At 36.8% G+C, this 10,972-nt stretch overlaps 1 pseudogene; it reads right to left on the bottom strand.

Moving 5' to 3' along the window:
* Positions 1 to 9,793: 9,793 nt before the first annotated feature.
* On the bottom strand, positions 9,794 to 10,593 carry LOC116747831 (annotated as a pseudogene).
* Positions 10,594 to 10,972: the final 379 nt, after the last annotated feature.

Genomic DNA, 10,972 nt, shown 5'->3' with positions numbered 1-10,972 from the left:
ACTTTCTGAAGGTTTTAATCACCAGGTTTGTAATGTCCTTTTAAGAACATGAAAATGCTTTTTCTCTCCTTATTCATTTTTTCTTTCCCCACCTGGAAAGTATTGATTCCCTCTATTTTTCTCTTAAGTGTATATTATAAGCTCCTGGCCACTGTGATTGCATTCCTATTTTTTGTTTTGTCAACATCAAAGATATATTAGTAGTTCTCTAGAAGTAATTTTAGCCATTTTGTGCCACCTTTTGGATACGATTATGGAAGTACAATCTTAAAAACCAAATCTAAACCTCTAATGAGACAAAGAGGAGTGACTAAAGTTTGGTTGTGTTTTTCTTTCTGTTATGCTATCAGAGAACAAACAGAGCTCTTTTAAGTGGTCTCACTCTGCATGCATTTCTGCTTCCATATGCATTTAACAGGTATATGGATAGTTTTGACTAATTTATAAAGTGTAATAGTTTGCCTGACAATAAATTGTCATTTACTCATTGTAAGTCCACAAAGTCTATCAAAGCAAATCACAATTTTGGAGTACTGCTAAACACTCTGCATATTTTCATAGTAAATCAGTGCTTGTTTATTTAACACAGGTGTTTCTGTAATTGCACTGCTTTAGGAAAATTCAATGCTCAATGGCCCTCAAGCACTTCCACCTGTCGAGTGTATGGCCCATTATTAGTATACCAAACAAAATCATAAAATGTGTAAAATGTTAACTGATTAAAGACTTGGTTTTGATTATTTGGATTCTGGTTATGCTTTTCTTGTCACTTCATTCATGTTAAGCACATTTTCACCCCCCTCAAAAGAAGTTAGTTGCTAATGATATATTTAGCAAGAAAAACAGATGTTATATTCACATTGAATTTAAGGAACAAATAGTTTTCTAGTTATAAATCAGATTTTGAAGATGAGGGAAGCAAAATAGAAAGCCAGTGAACTATTGCATCAATATAATTCCATGCTATACTGTTCTAAAACATACTGAGATGACAGTTCATTGCAAGGTTATAAATTATTTTATAAATCATTCAAAAAGCTTTTTTTGAACACAAATAGGCATGGAGCTGGGAGGGGGTGGTGCTTTGCATTGTGCTACGAGAAAATGCAAGGTCTTTGCCCCCTCAAAAACCTTACCATCTAGTTTGGAATGCAAAATGAATATGGCAAACAATTAGCAAACAAGCAGAGGCTAAGACTTCACAATGAGGTGAAATTGGAGGTGAACTTTTGAAAACTTGAATAGAAAAGAGATGATCTTCTCAAGGTGGGTGGGAAGCAATTAGCACTAGCAAAGGCATAAAGTCAGGAATAAACATGAAGAAGGCCTTGAAAAGTGTAGCTTGAAAAACTGGAAAAATGAGCTACCATCTTTGTTATATTCAGAAGTTTAGATTGTAGTAATTTTATCGTCATTTATTACTCAGCATTTTCAAATTTCCATTATAACTTCTTATTTGTTCTGACTGATTTAGAAATGCGCTTTTAATTTCTGAAAGTATCAGTGTCCTTTCCTTATTGATAATCCAATTCAATTGCATTATCATCAGAAATTATTCTGTATATCTATTCTCTGAAATTTTTGATAGCTTCTTTATGTTTAATGTGTATTCAGTTTTCATGAACGTGTTCTTAAAAAGAAGAGGCACACCCTCTAACTGTTGAGTGCAGGATATAATATGTAATTAGGATTATATAATTATATGTTCTGTAATTAGAAATATATACATATATATATATATATATATAATCCTGCACTTAACAGTATGTATCCTTTAAGTAAAATATATTAATTTTCTAATGCAAATCTTCTAAAATTTTTATTAAACTCGGTCTGCTTAACATGTCAATTGAGAGAAGTCTGTTGAAATCTTACAACTATAATGATTGATTTGTATATTTCTCCCTGAAGTTCTATCATTTTTTGCTCTATAAATCTTGAAGCTATGTTATTAGATGCACACACATAATCCCTTTATCATCATGTAGTGACCCTCTTTACCCCTAACAATATTTTATCTTATGGTATCTTTTGTCTGGTATTAACATAGCTGTGCCAACATTTTAAAATATCTGTTAGTATATAGTTAGTATCTGTCTGGTATATATTTTTCAATCCTTTTCCTTTTAAATTTTCCATGTTTTTAAGTATTAGACATATCTCTCTTTTTTTTTTTTTTTTGCCATATGCGGGCCTCTCACTGTTGTGGCCTCTCCCGTTGCAGAGCACAGGCTCCAGACATGCAGGCTCAGCAGACATGGCTCACGGGCCTAGCCACTCCGCGGCATGTGGGATCTTCCTGGACCGGAGCACGAACCCACGTCCTCTGCATCGGCAGGTGGACTCTCAACAACTGCGCCACCAGGGAAGCCCTAGACATATCTCTTGAAAAAAGTATTTGGATTTTTTTAGCCAGTATGACAATCTTAGTCTTTTAATGGATGAGTTTAATTCAGTAATATTTACTATGACTTACTGATATATTCAATCTTGAACTTGTTTCTACAGTCTTTATACTTTCCCTTTCTCTTGATGAACTTTGAAAAGAATAAAATAAACTAATATCAAAGTTTCAAGGACATTAAAACACTTTAGTCCTGATCACTCCCTTCTGACTTCCACAATATTGTTTTTCATTATTTTAGTTCTCTTTTTTTAAACTCATACATTGAGTATAATTTTTGTACTTATTTCATAAGGATATCTGTTTTTATACCTACAAATCACTATTTTCTGTGCCCTCCATTCACTTTTTCCTCTAAGACATTACTTCTGTGGTTATTTTCCCTCTACCTAAAGACCCCCTTTAGAAGTTCTTTGTTAATAATCTGTTGGTGATGAACTCTCTCACTTTTGGTTATTTCAAAATGATTTCTTTCTACCTTTATTATTGAGAAATGGTTTTCTGGGTACACAATTGTAGGTAGACAGTGATTTTCTCTCAACAGTTTTAAGATATTATTCTACTCTCCTGGATTTCATTATTCTACTTAATAAGTCTGCAGTTATTCTAATTGTCATTCCTTTGTAGGTGACTGTTCTTCCTCTGGATTTTTGTAAAACCGTTTTGCCTTTGTTGTCTTGCAGGTGCACTACAATATCCCTAAAAGTGTTTTGTGTGTGCGTTTTTGTTGTTGTTGTTGTTTTTGCGGTATGCGGGCCTCTCACTGTTGTGGCCTCTCCCGTTGTGGAGCAACAGGCTCCAGACACACAGGCTCAGCGGCCATGGCTCACGGGCACAGCCGCTCCACGGCATGTGGGATCTTCCCGGACCGGGGCATGAACCCATGTCCCCTGAATCGGCAGGTGGACTCTCAACCACTGCGCCACCAGGGAAGCCCATGTGTGTGTGTTTTAAATCATGCTTGATAACTGTTAAATCTTGTATCAATGCACTTGTTTGTTTCTTTTTTAATCAGTTCTGGAATATTTTCATTTATTATCTCTTTAAATAAAGTTCTTCTCTATTCTCTATATTATATTCTCCTGCCATAGTTAATTATCTTAGACTTTCTCATTTTATCCTGTCTCTAAAATCTCCTTATCTCTCTAGGCAATATCATCTCAGTCACTCTTTTTTCTTTTCAGTTCTTTATAATCTACTCTAAAACCTAAACAGTGAGTTTTAATTTAACTATTTTGTCATTTATTAATGTTGTATTTGACAATTTATCAAATGTTACTGGTCATTTTTCATAGTCTTTTATTGTTTGCTCATTTGATATGATCTTTCATGTCATTAAACATTTCATACATAGTTACTTACAACACCTGAAGTTCTTGAGAATATAAATCTGTTAACCCTGAAGGAAAGAGGAAGTCAGGGATTTAATTAAGTCCATCAAACTGCCCTTCAAATGTAGATTCTACAGGCAAAAGTATCAATTATGGAAGAGATGAAGGAATAATACATATAAAGTTTTCTTTTGGAACTTACAAGATAACAACTTTGAGTCAACCAGGAGATGAGTGGAAAAACTACAACAAAGGACAGTCAGTGAACATTGAAAATCTTTAACAGTATACCTAAGACTAAAGCCGTTGGATGGAATACAGAGAAAGGACACAAGAAAAATTGTGTATGTCCTAATAATGGTAAAATAATTGAACTAAAATAAATCAAAAGAATGGAGAAAGAAAGTAGAGGCAGGAGCCAGAACTGGTTCACTGATTGCCTTATCTGTAACAGCTGGGATTCAAAGAATATCATTTAAAAATTTCAAAGCAATAGAACACAGAGGTGAACCAAGGAGTAGGGTAGGGGGTGGATAGTAGGAGTGATCCATGTCTCTTCAGGAGGGAGTATTTTACATTGATATAATTTTAAATTTCTGGTACATGGTAATAATAAAAAGCAGATGTATTCAGTTGTTTTTGTTATTGCTTTTAAATTCCTTATAGACAGTATACCTCCTTATTGCTATGCCCAGGTTGGTCTACTCCCACTGTTCCCCCTTGATATGCTACCAACAGGAGTATAAGCATATCAAACACTACTACCCAAAGTAATCTACAGATTCAATGCAATCCCTATCAAATTACCAAGGGCATTTCTCACATAATTAGAACAAAAAATTTTACATTTTGTATAGAAAGACCCCAAATAGCAAAATCAATCACCAGAAAGAAGAACAGAGCTGGAGGAAGCAGGCTCTGTGACTTCAGACTATACTACAAAGCTACAGTAATCAAAACAATATGGTACTGGCACAAAAACAGAAATATAGATCAATGGAACAGGATACAGAGTCCAGAGATAAACCCATGCACCTATGGCCACCTAACCTATGACAAAGGATGCCAGAATATACAGTGGAGAAAAGCCAGTCTCTTCAATAACTGGTACTGTGAAAACCAGACAGCTACATGTAAAACAATGAAATTAGAACACTCCCTAACACCAAACACAAACATAGACTCAAAACGGATTAAAGACCTAAGTGTAATGCCAGATACTATAAAACTCCTAGAGGAAAATATAGGCAGAACACTCTTTGACATAAATCACAGCAAGATCCTTTTTGATCTACCACCTAGAGTAATGAAAATAAAAACAAAAATAAACAAATGGGATCTAATAAGACTTAAAAGCTTTTGCCCAGTGAAAGAAACCATAAACAAAACAAAAAGACAACCCTCAGAATGGGAGAAAATATTAGCAAATGAAGCAACTGACAAGGAATTAATCTCCAAAATATGCAAACAGCTCATGCAGCTCAATATCAAAAAAACCAAAGAACCCAATCAAAAAATAGGCATAAGACCTAAATAGACATTTCTCTAAAGAAGACATACAGATAGCCAACAAACACATGAAAAGATGCTCAACATCACTAATTATTAGAGAAATGCAAATCAAAACTACAATGAGGTGTCACCTGACACCAGTCAGAATGGCCATCATTAAAAAGTCCAAAACAATAAATGCTGGATAGGGTGTGTAGAAAAGGAAACCCTCATACACTGTTGGTAGGAATGTAAATTGGTACAGCCACAATGGAGAAGAGTATGGAGGTTAGTTAAAAAACTAAAAATAGAGCTACCATATGACCCAGCCAACTCACTCCTAGACATATATCGGTAGAAAACCATAATTTGAAAAAATTCATGCACCCTGATGGTCATTGCAACACTATTTATAATAGCCAGGACATGGAAACAACCTAAATGTCCATCAACAGAGGAATGGATAAAGAAGATGTGGTACATATACACATGGAATATTACTCATCCATAAAAAGGAACAAAATTGTGCCATTTACAGAGACATGGATGGACCTAGAGATTGTCATACAGAGTGAAGTAAATCCGAAAGAGAAAAACAAATATCATATAATACCGCTTATATGTGGAATCTAGAAAAATGGTACAGATGAACTTATTTGCAGAGCAAAAATGGAGTCACAGATGTAGAGAACAAACTTATGGTTACCAAGGTGGGAACAGGAGGGTAAGATTAGTTGGGAATTGGGATTGACATATATACACTACTATGTATAAAATAGATAACTAATGAGAACCTACTGTATACCACAGGGAGCTCTACTCAATGCTCTGTGGTGACCTAAGTGGGAAAGAAATCTAAGAAAGAGTGGATAGGGCTTCCCTGGTGGCACAGTGGTTGAGAGTCTGCCTGCCAATGCAGGGAACGCGGGTTTGTGCCCTGGACTGGGAGGATCCCATGTGCCACGGAGCAGCTGGGCCCAAGAGCCATGGCTGCTGAGCCTGTGCGTCCGGAGGCTGTGCTCTGCAATGGGAGAGGCCACAACAGTGAGAGGCCTGTATACTGCAAAAAAAAAAAAAAAAAAAGAGTGGATATATGTATACATATAACTGATTTACTTTGCTGTATAGCAAAAATTAACACAATATTGTAATGTAACTGCGATAAAAATTTTAAAAAGAAAAAAGTAATATTACTGACTAAAATTGATTGGTGAGAGGATGAGGAGGAAATGATGAGGGGAGACATGCTAATTTTATCATTGCTTCCAGTAGGAAACTAACAAATACAGTTTAAAGGAATATAGTACCAAGGTATTATGTACAGTCATTACAAATATAATTACTTCAACAAAAATACAAACTTTTCTAGGTGTCAAGGGATCTATTAAAAAGTAAAGCAAAGCAAGCAAACCACACTGTGGAAGATTTTACTTTAAAAAAACAAAAAATGATGCAAAATGCTATGACATTCATAACATATCTGTTAAATCTCTAAATGTAAATTTGTTAAATTTACAAATTAAAAGAGTAATGATTTCTGATGTTATCCAAAAGATAAACTCAATTATATATAAGAAATAGATATCAAACAAAATGATTGAGACTGATTGAAAATAAAAGGATGGACAAACTTATCCTGAGAACAAGCAAACAAAATGAAAGCATTGATCATGATCTTACTATTAGACAAGATGACATTCAATTTCAGCTGATTTAAGGATGAAATTCAAGATCATAGGGAGATTAGAAGGAAATTACTTGATAGATAAGGAATAAAGAAAAACTATTACCAAGTATTTGAGATATTTAGGCGAAAAGAGAATTTTAATATTATCTGGAAGTTATACCTGGGCTGAGTGGAAAGTAACTTTGATCAATCACAGGACCACTATAAAGTTCTCATTCCAGTCTTCCTTCTTTTTCTGAGAATTTATTGTGTACCAACTATGTGTCAGGCACCGTGTTAGCCACTTGGAAATCAGCAGTGAATTAAACACATAGAAATAATGGCTTCCACAAATCTGCATTCTAGTGAGGAGAGACTTCCAATAAAGATGTAACCAGTCAGAAAATATTCCAAGAATAAAGATAAGTGTCAAGGAGGAAAATATAACGGGAAAGTGGGAAAAGAGGATGTAGAGGACATCATAATTTTAGATAGGGTAGCCAGAGAAGGCCTTATCAAGACAGTAACATTTGAGCAAAAACCTAAAGAGGTTAAAAAAAAAAAAAAACATAAAATCAAATATGAAGGGAGAGTGTTGATGGCAGAGGGAACAGTAAATGCATAGTCTCTGAGATGGGTGTATGTATGCATGGCAAATGTAAGGAGATTTAAGGTTAGTGTGGCTGAAATTGAGGGAATGAGGCCAGGTACAGAAGGATATAAGATCAGAGAAATAATGAGGAATCGGTAGCATAGTCTTCAGTGCCTTGTAAACCATTATAACCATTATAAGGACATTGGCTTTTACTTTGAGTGAGATAGACAGCCATTAGAGGACTTTAATGGGAGGAGGGATATAATCTCCTGCTTACAGGCAGGAGGGAAAGGGAGAAAGAATGAATCAGATTGGTAAAGAGAGAGGGCATAATTAAGTTCCTATATTATGTTGCATTTAAAGCTGAAGATTTTATTTTTCTTTCCACCTCATTAATAAAGCTACTGTAGTGTCCTTAGAATACATAGAGTACAACATTTATAAAATGCTCATTCAATGATGAATTAAGTTTACAACTGCTGAAATTAAATATAACATTCTAGAACAATTATCAAACTTTAGGGTGCATCAGAATTACTTGGAAGGTGTGTTAAAATCACAGATTTCCGAGCCCAACACACAGTTTCTGACTCAGTACTGCTGAAGTGGGACCTGAGAATTTGCATTACTTTTTTTCCCCATATTTTTAATTACCTTTATTGCACAAATATAGCATACATATGCTCTATATACATATATCTGAAACTTCATTTTCAATTTTTCAGGAATTCAAATACATAATATATTATCATCTTGAGAATACAAAGAACACAACACAGAGGAAGATTGAGAAAATAGGTTCCCAGTAGTTAGTCACTAGTATTCTACAGCTTTCCTTTTAGTGTTTTCTATTGGAATTTTTAAATGTCCTGCCATGGCTCTGTAAGAATAGAGCTGCCTGGAACGGAAAACAATGAAAAAAAAAAATGGACCCAAAGTGAAAAAGAGTCAAGAAGGAAATCCAAGAGGGAGAATCTATTTTGAAACTAAATATAAGGACTCCCTTCAGCCAGAGGGTACACATCCAAATAGGTGCTAAGGGAAGAAGTGAGATCCTCCCATTTCACTCTCAAAATTGCCTCTTAACTGACAAAATAGCTGGTGCCAGTTCACCTAAGAGTGGGACCCCTTCACAGCACTGTAAAAGGAATGGTGGGCAGAGGGAGGGAAAGTGGTGGGGGAGCAACTTGCTTCTGACATACCCCTGGTGATGGGTATCGCAGCCATCATTTGGGCAAAACCTACCACAGCTAAAGCCATGGCTCGCCAGCTTGCTTCATAAATGATGGTGCATGTAATAGCTTTCTGTTGAAAAGCTGGATTGAAAAAGTAAATGTTTATGAAAAGGAGCCAGATACCCAGGTAGCAAGGTAATGTGGGTACTGAACAAGAGTTAAGTGCTTTCAACCTCTCTGCTCTACAAATTAGGTTAAAAACTCTAAACCCTTTAACTTTAGGACAAATAATGGGGCCATTACAAAGTAACGCTGTGCTTCAAATGCAGCAACTAGATGGAGCTGCAAGAAAGTAACTGCTTCTCTAGAATATAACTAGGAAAATATAGCCCCTTGAACCTCCTTCATCCAAGAGACACCCACTGATCAGAGATGCTGCACTATTCAATAGACAAAAGAAGAGTGGGGTGCCACCAACACAATGCTCTTGTCACAGGAAGAGACATGTAAACGCACTAGAAGAGGGCTGCACCCAGCACTGGATGTTCGCTGAATAAGACAAGCCGGAGGGAGGATATACAGCAGAGACCCAGGAAACAGGTCTTTCTTCACATCCACCCCTATCAAAATTCTGAATCTGTAAACACTGAGATCAGTCTGTCCATTTTTAGAGTCTTCAGTTAATGGAAAAAAGAAGTTCTGAGGTTTTTGTCTCCCCTGAAATTGCTAAACAGGGCTTCACAAAGAGGCACACAAGGGTCATGAGATGATTCTGAAATAAGTTAAAGAATTTAAAGATGGAGAAAACTTTACAGATGTTAGAGGTTATTTCCCCACCAAAGAGACCCTGGCCTTTAGAGCCCTGCATAGTCAGTCACAAGTATCATAAGACCCACTATTCCCCTGCCCTGATAGTGAACAGGAGATAAGAAATACTTTCTTGGCTGTACAGCAAGGAACAACACCAGGGAGTGACACAACCAGCCTGAACTCAATGGAGAAGCTATGAAAACAACTGCTCAATAATTTTGGTTCTGGGGAGGGAACGGGTTCCGAGCTACCCTCACAGATTGGTGCTGTCAAGGTCATTTTGATTCTTCAAGTCTGTCCTTAACATCCTGCCAGTGCTCTTCAGAACTGGACCCAGTTGGATGGCTGTGGTGCCTGGTTTTGAACAGAGCTGGATGCAGTGATAAAGTCTCCCCACAAGTCATTGCTTGTAGAAACTGGAGCTGGTGCTGGTGTCGTTACAAGAGCAGGAGAATCCAAATATAAAAGGATATCTGCATCACTACCTCCATGATTGGATTTTGGTATGGGTGGTGGATTGACATGATTGCTGACGGCAACTGAGGAGGATGGTGAAGGAATTGTGACTCTGCCTCCAGATGGGGGTGGGAGTAAGCTTAGGCCCGCAGCTCCTGTAGTCTTGGACTTAGAAGCACCCTCAACTTGATGGTCTGCCCTTCCTTGAATCCCAGATCCAACTTGGGACGATTATCCATTTCCTGAGATTCTTTGGAAATCTCAGATTCCTGCTTTACCCACTTGAAGTGATCTTGCAAAGAGACATTAAAGTCGAAGGCATCACCCCGATCTGAGCAGCCAATGCCAATGAAAGCACTATGCCCAGTACCATTCTGGATCCGGATTACAAAGTAGCAGCTGGAATCTGTCACTGTCTCCACAGTAATACCAGGATATTTTTCTACTGGTGCCTGAGCAAAGAGCTCCCCTGAAACTTTATCCTCGAGTTTGATATAAGCAATCTTCTCTTTTGACGTGATTCAGAGGCGACCAGTCCAATCAGATTGATCTCATTTCCAGTCAGATGCCCTGCAACTGTGGTTGGAGGCCCAGGGAAGAATCGGGTAGATGCTGACATAGGGCTTCACACACAGAACAGACTCATACTCCAACTCGGCCGCCATCTTGGCTCTGAGAATTTGTATTTTTAAGTTTCCAAGTGATACCTGTGCTGCTGGTCCAGGGCCTAAGCTTTGACATCCACTGGTCTAGAACATGTAATGCATACAACTAATGCAGAGATAATCTGAGAATTATTGGCATTTTTAGTAATCCTGCTGAGGAAATGACCTTGTGTTTTGGCCGCTGGTTTTTAGAACCTCTAGACTCTTACTCTCTCCTGACTGACATCTGAAAATAAAATTATTAGGTCCTTTCTGTTTATTCATCTACCACAGATTAATTTAAAAGTAAATACGAAAGAAAGGTATAAGCTTCCTTCTTACAAAAACCTGCTTAATTTTTTTAAAAATTTCTGAAAGTGATAATATTGAATTTTTTGAA

This window comes from Phocoena sinus, chromosome X (assembly GCF_008692025.1).
Source record: "Phocoena sinus isolate mPhoSin1 chromosome X, mPhoSin1.pri, whole genome shotgun sequence".
NCBI classification, from domain to species: Eukaryota; Metazoa; Chordata; class Mammalia; order Artiodactyla; family Phocoenidae; genus Phocoena; species Phocoena sinus.
The sequence above is the reverse complement of the archived record's forward strand: the minus strand, read 5'-3'. Positions and strand labels throughout refer to the sequence as shown.